Source organism: Columba livia, chromosome 4, assembly GCF_036013475.1.
Source record: "Columba livia isolate bColLiv1 breed racing homer chromosome 4, bColLiv1.pat.W.v2, whole genome shotgun sequence".
In the NCBI taxonomy this organism is placed as follows: Eukaryota; Metazoa; Chordata; class Aves; order Columbiformes; family Columbidae; genus Columba; species Columba livia.
This window is the reverse complement of record NC_088605.1, coordinates 33,134,897-33,150,266: the sequence shown is the minus strand read 5'-3', so window position 1 is coordinate 33,150,266 and position 15,370 is coordinate 33,134,897.

Here is a 15,370-nt window from a genome sequence, read left to right as displayed (position 1 = left end):
GATACTTGAAACATGAAGTTAAGCCCAGCTTCTTGTGGATCAAGAGGGTTGAGCTCTTTGGATCCAGTGGCAAGTCTCCTTTTCTTCTGAATGATTGCATTAATTCTGTACCTAAAGTAAGACAGACTAGCCCCTGAGCCACTGTATTTTACCCTAGTACCCTCATTTTGTAATAGATAATGTACCATTAAAGAATTCCAGGAGAAGAGCACTGGATGCCTTTTTTGTTCCCAGCCTGTGATGCATTGCATAAGGCAGTGTAGTTTGGTAGAGGCATTGAAAGAAATTTCACTTGGTCCACTGCTGCTATTTTCTGTCCTTCATACACTGCTTAAGAGGTGTAAAACAACAAAGAATAAATAAGAATCTGGACTTTTTTTTTTTTTTGTCATGGTTTCTTGTGGAAAAAATTCACTTATGAACACCTGAATGGGTCACATGAATGGGGAATAAATACAGAAGTAGTCTGATCATGACTGAAAACAAATCGAAACTGCCAAAGATATAGTCTTGGTGCTATTCTCCTAATTCAACACTTGTTCATATGCCTGTTGAAAAATGTTGAAGATGGAAAACTGTTTCTCTGCAGAGATTCCAGCATTCACTTTAGGACTTTAGTGATACTCCTCAAAAAAGACAAACAGGCAAATGTGCTTGTGATGGTTTTTCATCATTCATAAAAGAAAAGGTAATGATGAAAATATGTATTTGATGTTTTATTCATGAGCTAAATGTTATAAATTGGTTGCTGTAATAATATAGTTGTATACCTTTCTGTATGGTTCCAAGTTTATTTTATTTATAGCCATGAAAGATACAATATAATGATGCAAAGAGGGATGAGTGATTAGCATAATGGATGTACTGATCAAACAGCTTCTTCAGAAATTTCCTCTCTCTACTTTCAATAACTATAATTATTCTTTATTCAAAGTAAATTGCAGCATCAGAAGGTACACCTTTTTGGTGGCTTCTGCATTTTGTTTCAGATGAAGCGTCTGACAATAAACAATGTTGCTCCCCTTTGCTCTTTCTTATTAAATACAAGTGAGTTTTCACATTTGTAGTATTTCATGGTCATTCAGATGATAATCTTTAAGTAGTTTAGAAAAAATAAAGATTATGACTAAAATTTTGTTTTCATGTATAATACAAAACTTTATTTTCATAAAGAAGTCTTTTGACAACAAAGCATTTCCTTTAGTCTGAAACATTTTTAGTTTTAGAGGATAGATTAAAAAAAAAAAAGAGATAATAAAAAAATAGTTAATTTTTTTTTCAAAATTAACTTACGAAACAAAAAGTGTCACTGATTTTTTCCCAAGTCAAGTTGCTTCTAATCACTTATATTTTATTCACTATCTGCTTAAACTGGTGGAATCAGAATCCATTCCTATTAATAAACAAGAGGAGTAAATAAGTATGAACCTAATATTCCTCCTAAGCCATCCTTTAATCCTCACAACCGATAAAACACAATTCAGGGAAAAAAAAGCCTGAAAAATAGTTTGTTATTGTGGATTTAACTTCCTAATTGTTGCATAGGGCCACCTCACTGCCTGATTTGTTGCATTCAAAATAATGTTCATGTGTTCAAAAATGAAAGTACCAGAGAGAAAGTGACTTATTATTTCCACTGTGGTTTAATTAAGAGGAAAGACTTTTTATTTCTACAGTTTGCTTTTAATAACCCCCTTGTCAGTACAGTACTGAAAATAAGTTACAATGTAATTTTTCTCTGTGTCAGTTATAAATAAGCTAGCAGAAAAAATCTGGTGAGGGGGAGCTAAGGAGTCATAACAGCATATAAAAAGGAGGATGAAGTCCTTTTTGAGGCAGATTTCCTTATCTTATAAAGTTAATTGAAGTGGGTTCTAGATACTGCAGAATCAGATCTATAGGCACTTAAGATGAGCACAACATTAATAACTTTATACTAAGTTGTGCCTTATGTTACATGAACTTCATGTAACTGAATGAAATTGCTTTTGTATGAACCTACAATTTGCCAAATGTAGGAGTTTCAATATCTGGTTTCAAAATCTGGCAGTTTATCCTTTTACCCTAAGGACTTATGGGTTGGAACAAACCACCATCTGGTCCTTGCAAGTCAATCTATGAAGCAGATTATAAAATTTTGAATATAACATTTCTGCAAAAGAGTTCTTAATTTTTCTTTGTTTTTCTATTTTTTGAAGATAAAGTGTTCACGATCATCTTTTAGTGTCAGAATCTCAGATGAAGATGAATCCTCTTGGATGAGTTACTTGGCAACAAACTTCTTCACAACATAGTTTCTCTTTTGTCCTCCATTTTCCTAATTTAATCTGGCTTAAATTCAAATATCTTCTCTGTTTAGCTATCTTGAGTATCCTGTCTTTGCAGGTTAGGGAAATGCTTTTTGTTCATCTTCCAAATGGTATGAAAAATCAGAGTAAGTAGAAATGTTGCCATCTTTCTAATGCTTATATTCCAAAAGAGTAGGAAGACTTCCCAGGATATTAATTGCTCCTAGCTGAATTCTGAATGGAATTCATAATCAGTTAAGACTTTTAGTTTTCAGAAAATCTTTATTAATTCTACTGTAATTTTAAATTAAGAGCATGGTGTGGTAGTATTGACTGGACATCCATATGACTTCCTTTTTGCTAAAGATTCTTCTTATCCAAAACCAATCTCCACTTAAACAATTAATTTAAAAATGCCTATGTGATTAAGCTGTGCCTGCTGTGTCAATATAGTCCAACAGCTAAGGCAGAGAGGTGCAGAAGACTTTGACATGTTTTTCTCAGCTTAGGCTTGGGCTGACAGGGTGTCTTTGGGCTATTTACTTTTCCTCTCTGAGTCAGGCTTCTCACCTGCTGGAATTTCTGAAATGTCCTTCTTTTGTGTAATAGTCACTAATCTGCAAGGGAAAGGTATTATATAAATCACAGTTATCTAGTTACAATATTATTTGGTGGGTTAAAGTCACAGAACTACATTTCAGACTTCATATTTGTAGTCTTGGTCCTATCAAAGTACCATACATTTTCCAATCGAACATGCTAGATAGCTGATCTGGAAGTATGTCTCATAAACCACAAACATATCTGATGAAATATGCGGTGTTATTTCTTACACTGGCTGTGCTTTGAAATGGCATTTCCCAACCTAGACCACACAAAATCATGGTGAATGAAACAAGAGAAAGGGGAATAATGGTCTGATGAATCAGAATCTGTATGGATTCTCCTTCATGGTGGAAAGTCTTTAGAACTTCTCCATGTTTTCTGAGCCACTAATTAAAGTAAAACTTAGTTTCTTTAACAGTGTTTTTATATTCTTAGTTAAAACTTGTTATCTGTAACTATATTTGTGTATGAATACATACAAACTTGTATCTAGATGACTTAGAGATGCTGAGCAACTTAATATTTGTAGGCATTTCTTTAATTATCAATCAGACAGTAGCACAAAAACTATTGACTTTTTCCTTCAGACAGTAGAGTCCAAACTCCTCAGGTGATATTCAATCATCAGGTTGTGGTTCTTAAAGCTCTGGGCAATGCTACCTCTTTTCTTACTCAATGAGTCACATCTTTTTTGTTCCATGGATTTTTTGGGGGAGAGAGGATGCTTTTTGTAGGGGAGGGAAGGTGGGAAGTAGAGGAGAGGGTAGCACAGGCTACTTTCTTATAGCTCTTGGCATCTTTCAGAGATCAAAGTGCCCTTAGCTCTCTGATTCTGTTAGAGGAAATGTGGATGGTCTTTGTAGTACTTCCTAGCATGCTGAACACTGAACACTACTTACAGCAATGCCAAGAAAAGGACAAACCCTTTTAAATTTTACTTTGGAGGCTTAGCACAGGCATGCAGAATTCTGTTCATCAGTTCTGTCTGGAATGGTGAGAGTAGGTTAAATCTTTTTGGTTGCCTTTTAAACAGGCTAATAAGCTATTATTAGCTTTTCTTGTGAGAGGTCATAATGGAGAAAAAATAAGGGAAGTTATTAAATGCTTTGGCACCGATTTCAATGCAGTGAGAATTACAGGTGGTTAAATCATAATATTGCTGGAAGGGAATTCAAAAGGCTATTAAGTCAGTGTCCCTCCACCTACTGCAGGGAAGGGTCAACTACATTTAGGTAGAACCTGAGAGACATCTGTGCAGACTTGTCTTAAATACCTGCAGCACTGGAAATGCCACAACTATCTCAAAAGGTGTGACCCAGGCTTTACCTTACTGCCATATTATTAATATGGTTTTGTTAATATCTTTTTCATTGTAATTTAAGCCAATTTCTGTTTTTCATATTCACATGAATATAATATTAGGTTAATTTCTTCCCCTTTCCTGAAGTGTTTATTTAAGCAAATACTTACTTTGTTTGTTCTCTCCTTGGCTCTAAGTTTGTATCCTTCAGACTAAACTTTTCCATCTCTTTATTCAATATTCTGTAATAAATTGTTCTTTAAAGACCTCTCATATTTGTGCCTCTCCTCTCGACTTCCTTCTGTCACCTTTCTTGAAATATTTTGCCTCAAGCTGAACAGAAAGTACTTCCACTTTGTCCTTACCAATGCTGTCTAAATCAAAAGATTATTGCATTTGTCTTTTGTTTAGATGTGACAATCAAGGTTTAGTTGGCTGATTGCAAAAGCATGACTCCACTGACTTATGTTCTGCTGCTTATTAAGATAACTACTATATCCATCTCTCAGAGTGATTTTCTACTCAATTATTTCAGACCATGTATTTATGTAGATGCTATCTGTCCTTTAGTAAGTTCTACATCTTTCTGTTAAATAACATCCAATTATTTTTCAGGACGTGTCTCCAATTTGTCAAGTTCAATTCTGTCTTTCAACATATTTGTAATTCTAATTTCATGAATTCACCACCCAGTCTCAATGAAAATATAGAATGAGTATGAGGACACAGATGCACAAGGAATAGAGCTCTGCAGAAATCTGTTTGCCATCCAGTTCAGAGGGAACCATTAAGAACCATTCTTGGAACACTGTTTTCCTCAGTTTCACATCTAAAATATTTATCCAGATCATGATTTTACAATTTGCTTAAGAGAATGTTATACATAAAACCCTACAAAATATATGACATCTATTGATTTTTCTCTCTCCATGGTGCCAGTTTTTCTGTTGTAAAGTAAAATAAAATTCTTTTGACCTGATTTTTTATTGATAAATTCCTGTTCACTGTTAATTTATCTTTTTTTTTCGTGTATATTGGTTACACTTTTTTTTTTCCCAGATTATTTTCTACAATTTGAAATTAAGATATCAACTCAATAATTTCTTACTTATTTCTCTCTCTCTCTTTTAAATGTTAAGGTTTAAATTTTTATTTTGCCATCCTTCTCAGTTTGTCAAAGATCTGCAGTTTCATCCATCAGTTCTTTAAGTTACCAAGTGCATTGGGCTAACATGTTTTGGAATAATGAAAATTATCTAAACACTTTCTTATTTATTTCTTCCTCAATCAAGAACAAGATTTTACTCTTTTATTCCTGGTATTATTTGTGACAGTCACTTTATCAGACTTGATATTTTCCATAAAAAAGCACTGAAAATAGTTCTCCTTTTCTGCTCAAACCAACACTTCCTATATGCTGCCTCATGTTACTAATGTTCTTACAAAAGAAATAATTTTGATTCTTCACATCTTTAGTTAATTAGATCTCTTATGTGCTCTTACTTTTCTGATTTTGTCCATACCTATTTTGTCTTCATCCTTGATGATCTGACCTAGCTTCCACTTTCTGCTAACTTCCTTCTTGTGCCTGAGATCCAAAACCAGCTCGTTGTTTAGCTCATTTTCTAATATCCTCATCTTTCCTCCACAGTGGGATTGCTTGGAGTTGTTTCACAATGGATGCTTTGCTGAACCGCCTGCTCTTTATCCCACACCTCCACAAGCTGGACTCCCAATTTTTTTTTTTTTTTCCAGTTTTTCAAAATCTGTGTCGAGGGTTTAGATTGCTGGGTGACAATAAAACCCTGGCAGATGTACTGTTAACCTCCTCTCCCCCCCAACTTCCCCCTTCTTGCCCCTCCCTCTCCCCACTTCCCACTCAGGACAGGTGATTGGGAGGGAAAGAAGGACAGAGAGAAGAGAGTTGGAAAAATTAAAAATGTTTTACTAATGCTACTAATAAGAATAGAGAAAATAATACAAAACATACAAAACCAACCAGAGCTGGCACCCAAAGTCCTGGATTGGACTCTGCAGCCAACCAGAGCTGGATTCAGTCTGTCACTAGGCCTTATTTCGCAGGGACGGCTAGCAAGGTCCTCTCCTAATGTCGGCCATAAGCAGAAGAGACGAAAAAGAAGGAAAAAGGGGCGAGATCCTCGTGATCTCCCACTTTTATATGAAGTATTCACGTGAATGGAATGTTATACACAGTTGGTCAGTTTCTTGGTCACCTGTTTCTCATTGCCCCTCTCATGAGGTGTCCATCCATGCTTATCAATAACTTTACATTCCATTGCTATGTTTACCAAAACATGTATCTGGTTCTCCAGGAAAATGCAGCTAATATGAAGGCTTTAGCTGACAGGCAAATTCACTAAAAGAGGAACTTGTTTTTTAACAAAACCAGGACAATCTGCCTGCCTAAGTCAATGGTTATTGTTTGGCTGCTATTCTCTCCTGTGTTAAGAAGCTATTCTTCTCTCCTGTCCCAAGGAGGTTTTTATGCCATTGTTTCCTAAATCATCTTTCTTCTGGATATTTAACTAATTTCATTTTACCAGTTAAGAATAAAACCGCAAATGACCTTCCAGTAGATCCATTCTCTATTTTTTGTTTTTCTGTGATAGATTAGACCATAGAGGTTTTTACAAATACTTGAAAAAGTAATTGTGCTGTTCTGGGTTCCTTTCCTAACAACTCTTTGTAAGAGCTATTTAGGAATTAGTGCGGTAACTATTCTAGCAGACTAAGTGTATACAGTTCATGGAATATTGTTGTATTGTTTCATTTCATAATGTACTAGATTGACATCCTTGGAAACTGAATTTTATTTACAGAGTAGGCATGACAGCCTACATTTCTTCACCATTGCTTTAAAAAAATATGTTCAGATCTTAATAAAGATCCAAATAGTCCTAAAGCCAAATATCATTAGTTTCCATACATTACCCACAAACATCTCCCCTTCTTACACAAAAACTATTGAACTGTTGATTCTGCACTCTACTGAACAAGTCTGCCTGTCTTTGTGCCTAAATTCACTACGCTTTCAGCTCCTGTGCTTTGTGGTGATTACTTTAGTTGGTGCCTGAAGTTTCTAGCTTTTTGCCTAGCTGTAACTGGCAGTATGCATAGTGGTGCATAGTTTATATTTACCTTTTTGGAGGTGCAGATATTTCTTCTTTATATCTAATCTAAGTCTACCACTACCCCTTGTCCTATCACTACACGTGCTTGTAAAAAGTCCCTTTCCAGCTTTTTTGTAGGCTCCCTTTAGATATTGGAAAACTGTTACATGGTCTCCGCACAGCCTTCTCTTCTCCAGGCTGAACAACCCCAACTCTCTTAGCCTGTCCTCATAGGAGAAGTACTCCAGCCCTCATATTAGGGAACGGCCCAGTAAGCAGAGTTGTCTTCATGTTTTTGTGTGGGAGTAAAGAGATTTCTCCTACTTAGTTTACCCCTGCTTTGTGTAAACATAAGCAACTTCACTGCAGACACTCCAGTGTATACAAGACATGAGGGATGAACTTGACAGCATGTTTTCGGGAAATATGAGAACCCTGTATGACCTATTTCACGTACAAATGTGCCTGCACGTGCACACAATTTAAATATCCCTTCTTTTGTGAAGTGAGTGTTGCTTATTATTTCCAGATCTGGAGGTAGGATAGGAAAACGATCAGTTTGAAATGATTTTTCAGCACAGCTTCAGTGAAGTCGTGGGCTAAAGGTTTACACCGGATCTCCAACTGCTAGCTGTAGAACTGACTCATAAACACTGTTGAGAACCAGAACTCTGAATTGAATTTGATACAAGAAGAGGGTACCGGGTGGTCCTTCTTTTGGTCAAATTCTGACATCTTTCAACAAAGAGATCAAAATTTAGTTGTTCTTCCAGGTGGCTAAAAAGAACCTTCTGATGCAAGGCAATGATATGATGTTTTTATTTGGACAGGCTAACTCTTTCTAAGTTCTGGTGCTGTTTGATTACTGGTCGTACAATGATAAATGAAGTTTTCAAATGTAATTATAGTTTTGCCCCGGTGTCAATAAATTATGAAGAAGTAATTATCAAAATTTTCTGGTCTGTTTTTCCTTGTATTATTTGATGATAAAATTAGAAGTCTCTATATTTGTTAGTTAGGGAGTTAAAACTCTACAGATGGAAGGTATTGACTCACTTTTTTTTTTTTTTTTCACTTTTCAGATGAGATAATTAGGTTTTCTACTAAATTTTAGTCACAGATAGAGTTATTGTACTTATTGAATTGGTGCTATGAATCAATACAATATGGCATAACACAGACTAATTTTTTATGAAGGTATCTGCAATAATATATATATGTATAGTAAATATTCTTTATTTCTATTCAAGAAGTGTGGAATTGAGACACCTGCCAAATAAAAAAACATTTAAAAATGCTGAAGATGATCTAAAACTGGGAGAAGGCAAGCACAGAGCATTTTAAACGATTCTAAACAGGTTTAATTTTCAACTACAATATATACTACCATTTGACACCATCACATACAAAATGATCCGAACTTGTTAAACATAATTCCTGTCTGAGACACTTCCACATTCTGAGTAACACACAACTTCTCAATTTCTTTGTAAAATTGCTACATTCAACAATGTGATGGCAACCATTTTATTACTATTTTTTATGATACAAATTTTCTTTAGCAACTCTTTTTCCAGTAAAATTCAAATGTCCTCAGAGCCAGAAATGGAGGTGGTATAATTTCTGTAACTGATTTTGTTAAGTTAAATTTTAAATTTTATTTAAGACTACTTTATTCTTATTGGGGCATGTGTTATAGTTATGCGACTCTCTTCTAAAAGCATATGCTCTGTTACAACTGCTACTTCTCATGTTTTTCTTTGATCATCACCTGAGCTATAAGACAGCATGACTGTTTTATATTGCAATCAGTAGGAGATAATCCTGTCCAAATCAAAATTCACTTTGTGTTTCTAATTTACTAGATTTCAGTAAATAAAAAAGCAAACTGGTGCACTATTCCTCTATGCTGTCTTTTTATCTGTATTTCCATCTCCAGGCTTCACCAAGCCAGCCCAATATCAACATCACGTTGCAGACTTTTACCTTATTTCGCTGCTTGCTACTACATTATCTTGTAACTCTGTGTTTTACATCTTCAAATTCCAGACTTTTTCAAGGGCACAGTAAACTTGAAATTACCGAGAGAATGTGAAGTTTTAACTGAACTGAAAGCCTGAATCCCTTGCAATGCCCGCCAAGAGCGGTTGAAGCTGACTACAAAAGGAGGCATTTAGTATTGCAAAGAGTTGTATTCCTGACCTACATTATTTTGTACATGTACTTTTTCATCACCTACTGTGTTCAGCCACATGGATTTTATAGGGATCCATAAGAATGGAGACCTATCTGTTAATACCCTGCTACGAGTTACTCGAGATGCTCTTCCTGAGTTTGCTGCTGTCTCTTGATACCTTGTTGCCATTTAGGAAGGAATTAATTCTGAAGAAATAAATGAAATAAAGAACAGTGAATATCAAAAACTAATTGGCCCAGACAGGCTATGTGCAACCAGACTAAACAGTCAAGCATGGAAACAGAGGAACAGGACAGATGAAAGCTTGCCAGATAGAAGAGGGGAAAGGGCCAAAGTCTTCAGAATGCTTGGCTTGTTTTTACACCTGTCCTGCCCCCCACACTTTCTTCTGTTATTTTCATATGTATTGCACATTTTTACCTTTTTCTCCATGGAAAATAGAAGTGACAGCATTCTGGGGGTGGTGGTGGTGTGGGGGGAGTGGATTTTGTTCTCTTTCCAGTTACAGCAGAAATAAAACACTTATTTTGAGACCCTCCTTTTGAAATACTTGCAGAATAATTTTACAGATTAAAGTGATTTAGCTGGAACTTTTGAGAAGGTTCTGAACTTATGCAATTTAGTCCCATAAAGACTTTAAGACTGGCTCAGAACTCTATGAAACTCCCTTCTCTTATCTTCTGTCTTGTACATAAATATACGTGGATGCAAGAAGTTTCATATTCATCTTACAGTGTAATATACAGGCCCCAGATTTGTAGGTGTATGTAAATGTTATATATATATAATTTTAGCAAAGTTCTTGAGGGACTATTTTTTTTTAAATATCCCTCTAGCGGAAGACAATGATTTTATTCACAACATTAATTGTCTCCTCAGTTCTATCATATTTTTTTCTTATTTCTGTCAATAATATAATGCTGGTTTCACAGCTATGATTCAGAGAAAGCCTAATGAGCCCTTTGAGGACATTTTCCCTTCACAAAACTTTTAATGCAGCCCTTCAGTAATTAATTAAAATTTCATTTGTTATTCTCCACTTCAATAGGGACCAAGAAAATGCAATTTACTTGCTCCTGGACTGTTGCGGTTTCTTAACTGTAATGACAACATATCATGCCAATGAAAGGCTTCTTGGATATCTATGTAGAGACTGGCATTTTTTCATGGGAAGTGCCGACTACTAGTTGCTTTCTGATTCCCTGGACCTGCTCCCAGATTACTGTCTGCTCACAGCCATCCTGTGTTTACTAAAATATCATAAATAAAAGATTCACTCTAAGAACCTTCTGAGGGGTTTAAACTGCTCTTGAACTGAGCTATAATCCTAAAAAATATCTGTCTTTGTGTACGTGGTGGCCAAATACAAGGGAAACTGCTCTACTTGTGCTTTGTTTACCATCATCAGGAATGGACAGGACATGTATGTGGAGTGCTGGAAGCCTTGAGTTAAATACGCCACCTTCAAGGCACTGGGGTGTCCCATGACAGTTAAATGATTTGGGGTTCCCTCTCCAAAGTACAAAGCCTAGTAAAACAGCTCAGAAAACGTGGGATATATCGCAGAGGAATTCTCGACTTCCAATTTTAGTTTTAGTGTTTATATAAATACAAACATCTGAATTATGTACAGACTTCTGATACAAATGGTCTGACATGCTTTGTATGTATCCACAAGCATGTGTACACCTGTATGTGAGCCTAGCATATTGATGTATCCTGCAGCACAGGTATTTCTTCAGTGTGTATTTTCAGGATTCTGGCAAATTTTGGCATTTTGGCCATGTGTCATATTCCTGTAGCAGTGAAGCTGGCTTCCCCCAGAAAGATCAGCAGCCTTCTCACAGAGTGCTCTGGTAACACTGGGAGTAGATGGACAAGCAGTGTGGACGAGAGACATTATTCTCAGCAGTTCTGCCGGAAACACTAAAGTGACACTTGTTCTTTTTCCAAGTATGAGCGCACTGTCATCAGAGGATTCAGGGGTGGACCAGAAATTAAAGCTCCATCTTTTAAAAAATAAAATGTATATTGAAATAATTTATGTCCAGACCTAAGTGCTGAGAAAGGTATAGTGTAAAAAATACAGTGTGACTAAAAAAGAAAACAAACAGTGAAGAAATTTAGTTGGCTTAAATGTTCTTTCTTGGTCTGTAAAGTATGATGCTAAACAAGTAAAATAACTCTAGTTAGCAGATGAGTTTGTGATTATTTGCGTATGAAGATACACAGCTCAATGTCTCTTCTTTCAACCCTGCTCACTTTGGCCATGCACAACTGCTGTAAAATGAAGCCCATGCCATCTACTGCAACCACTCAAGGCAAAGATCAACACAACAAATCAAACAATAGAAGGGGCCTTTAGTTAAAGGTCAGAAAATGTCATAGTAAAAACCTTGGAGATTCTTTCAAGCAGTTACAAAGAGAAGTTGCCTTCTGAGCCAATGTTTACTATGGGTTTTATCTTGTCTTCCTTCACAACAGATGTAGGCTTTGGTGGACACTTAGAGTAAATTCCAAATAAAGGTCTTTCCACTTTGTATATTTGTAATAACTTTACTCAGAAAAAAGGTGGACTCTCAAGATGTGATGATACCATCACTGCAGTCGGATGTACTTAAAATGAATTCAGTGGTATGGGTTTCTTTGAAAGCCTCTAATACTCTAATACTCTAATAACTCTAAAATGAGTTAATTAAAAACATGGTTTTCTATATCTCATTAGTCAACTTCAGTTTTTCTTTACACAATAACATTCCTGCGGACCGATTGGGCACTTGTGCACATCGTATTCAGCTATATCTTCCAGTGTTTACTAAGCAAAGCCACTGAAATTCCCCAAACCCTTCTCGCTCCCCTCCCTCTTCATGAATGGATTCCTGTCCCAATATTTAAGCCATAATTTTCTTGTGTGTAACATTTGTTTAATGCAGTAGGCCCTACATGTGAATCGGAGTTGGAATATACTTTTCTGTCTCAATAAGTAAGATTAGAACAGATTGATTAATAAATAGGCTCCAAGTAAATGCCTGTCAATCAGATGGTAACAATCTTACTGTAATGACTCTTTAGAGTCTCAGCTCTTTCTGGCATTGGATCACAACAGATTTTAGTTAAAAGTGTCAGCAGTTTAAAGCAAATCCTTTTCATTAAAGAGTTCTTGTGACAAAATTAAAAAAATAGAATCCAGAAACGCAGTGGCTGCTGCTAACTTGTGATACAAAATTGACATATTTATCACTGATTCCTTTGTCTTTAGGAAATTTTAGAATAGGAATATGTATTACAGTAATTTTAAAATCTAGAAAAATATACTGGGTTGTTCCTGATCTCACCTGAATACTTCTCTGCACGATGGGAGTCGTTCCAAGTCGACTTGACATTTTATGTTGTATTTCTCAGACTTTGCTTGAAGACAACTTCTTAGGTACCCACCTTTCTGTCCTTTGGTTGTCCTGATTCTACAGCAGCAGTGTATCTTTTCCAGAAATACAAATGAGAGAGAAAAGAAGGAAGTAATCTTCTTGGAACTGTTCACTGAAGCATTATTAATTAGGACAGCCAAATGCACAATCGCTATGTACATAATTTTCACTGAAACAAAAATATGAACTAGATTTTTATAGACACTTGCTCAGTTTATTTTGCTTTTAAAGGCATGAATATTCTATTATGTACAATGGGTCATATCATGTGCTCTGCATCGAAACTTTTTCTTCCTGGTTACCATGTTCTTGTCAGAGTGGACACAGGGCATGAGAAAGGTGGGGAAACACTGTTCAATAAAATACTACTGTGGAGTTGAATTTATGATGTGTACAAGCCTGTTTTTTTCCATTCTTACTCAGACAAAACATAAGCTAACACAAGAGGGTCTTTTTCTGAATATATGGCAGAGAATCTGTCTCTTATGTGTGCATGTTTGGACTTCAAGCCTTTAATTTACATGCTTATTGCAGCTTATATTTTACTTGCAGTGTATCCATACTGGATGGTAAAAAGTGAATTGTGGTTCTTTAGTTCTTGTGTAATAATTGGAGAACAAATAATATAAGGCAAGCTCAAAGACATCTTTATGCCAAAGTCCATAAATGGAGGGTAACACAAATTTTGAGAGGCTTTTTAGGTTGATGATGAATTAAGCAATTCAGCTTTTCTTGATTTGTACTTCTGTCCTCAGATGAAAACAACCAGAAGAACTCAAACAATTATTAAACAAGCCTGTGTTTTTTGAATGCTATGCAGACCTATTGGAATGACCCACACTATTTTGTCACAAATGACAAATGACTTAATATTATATTTATGCCCTTGATCCTGGCACAAAAAATGTAATTCCACTAGAAAAAAAACCATTAAGTTGGTATTCAGACTCTTTTGAAGCACTCTTTCTAACCCAGTCACTCAATTTCGTACCTCAGCATAGTCTCTGTGCTAAGTTTTGAGGCAGTCTTCATGTTGAGAACAGCATTTGGGATACTATTTCAGTTTTGTTTTCCAAGATGCATGTGGGAATTTTTTAGAGCTGCTTTAGAGTAATTTGGTCTTTTTTTTTTTTCATGGAGTATACAACGACCAAAACAGGTGACAGCACAATACAGTGGCAGAGTAGGGATTCTCTCACAGTGTACTGAAGACACTAGTGAAAAAATATCTTTTGGCAGAGCCTATTTCCAGATCAACTGATCGCTGATTAGAATATTTTTCCCCCTTTCAGGTGAGGTGTGATAAAATTAAGAAGGAAGAAATTTAGCTTTGCTTCTTGCTAATGTGTTACTAGAGGATGCTGAAAAAGTTATTAGTTGCTGCTGTGCTACTATACTAATAAATGTTTCTGATGTTCTGTTACTACTCTATGACATTACATTAACAGATGACAGTGTTATATTTCAATAAATAAATAAATATTTCAGTATTTCTCTCTAAATACTCATACAAGACTGCTCACAATAATATGGAACACCTTACAAAGGCTGTTTGAAGTGAAGCTAATTAAGTACGTAATTATTTTCAGCTTTGTCAAAATAAACTGCAATTTGGAATCTGGGTGAGTTTATTAAAAACTCATTGCCTTTTACTTTTGAAGTTCTGTTTATTTGGCATTGTTCCCTTCCTCATTGATGTTTGCAGCTGATTTTGGGCTTTCCTCACCCAATTCAAGACAAAGCTCCCATTAGAGTGATATTGGTGGGTTGCTGAAACCTGCTCGTTGATTTCCCTATAGGGTAGTTTAAACCAAAGTCTGAAACTATGATCTATGTACTGCAGCTGATTGAAGTCTGTTCTTCCCACAGATGAAATTGTGCTAGTGAGTGTTTATCGAGCCTAGTTTTTTGTAAGACTTTCATTTTATTATAAACCTTTCATACACGTTCTATGAAAGTGTTATGTTTTATATAGAAAGCATTGCTATGGTTTCAGCTGGGATGGAGTTAATTTTCCTCCTAGTAGCTGTTATAGTGCTGTGTTTTTGATTTAGTTTGAGAAGAATGTTGATAATACATTGATGTTTTAGTTGTTAAGCAGTAAATGACTTTTCAGATTCTCACGCTGTGCCAGATGTACAAGAATTGGGGGGGCGCCACAGCCAGTATAGTTGACACAAATTGGCCAAAGGGATATTCCATACCGTATAAAGTCATTCTCAATATATATTTCTGCGGAAGCATTAAATTACAACAAGAATTTAAACAGGGGTGTTGAAAGTAGTGAAGTTAAAGTGGTGATAGAGGGGGACACCAGGCCTATTGTGAAAAGCCAGAAAATATAATTCTACTGGAAGAAGATAGTAGTTACTAATGAATGTCTTCATCTCAAAGTTAAAGAAGTCGAGGATGTACATCTTATT